This window comes from Apteryx rowi, unplaced genomic scaffold, assembly GCF_003343035.1.
Source record: "Apteryx rowi isolate R43461 unplaced genomic scaffold, aptRow1 scaffold_1465, whole genome shotgun sequence".
Taxonomy (NCBI): Eukaryota; Metazoa; Chordata; class Aves; order Apterygiformes; family Apterygidae; genus Apteryx; species Apteryx rowi.
In genome coordinates this window covers 3,593-4,260 of record NW_020447714.1, presented here as the reverse complement: position 1 = coordinate 4,260, position 668 = coordinate 3,593, and positions in this window count along the sequence as shown.

The window sequence follows — 668 nt, the reverse complement described above, 5'->3', positions numbered from 1 at the left end:
GCTTTATATGCCTGACGATCTATCTGCTGTTCCTTCTCCTCCTTTACCACCTACCTCTACTTTAGTGGCTGCCAGACTCTATCCTATGGTCTCTAACGTGCTGCCTAATCCTGCTGCTTCACAGCCAGGGGGAATGGGTGCAGCCAATCTCCCTCCTGCTGTATTACATGTATTTACCGATCAACCCAGGAATCCTAGCCATTTAGCCTTGGGGGGGAAGCAAAATGCCAAGGTTAAGGGAGGATGCGCTCAATTATTTTCCAACCTATGTACAGGGTATAACCCGAGTTGGGGAGATACCCAAATTCTTTTGGGAGAATTATTTTGCAGAACTAGCACAACAAACTGGGGGGAAAGAGAAACCCCTGGCCAGCAAATGATCCAAACTGGGATTATAATAATGCAAGAGATAGAGCTGTGTGCCAAACAGGACTCCAAAATTTAATGGAAGCAATTAGGGCATGCAGGGACTTAGGAGTAAGTTGGACTAAAGTACAAGAATGTAGACGGTGACTAGGCGAAYRCCCCGGTGACTTCTGGGGAYRGCTTTGGCAAGCYCTGCTAAAATATGAGGGAATGACCCCACAAAACTCCAAGGATGCCCTCGCAAGTAGTGTTTTTGTAGATCAGGYGGCCCCGGATATACAAAAGTATTTTAAAGAACATAT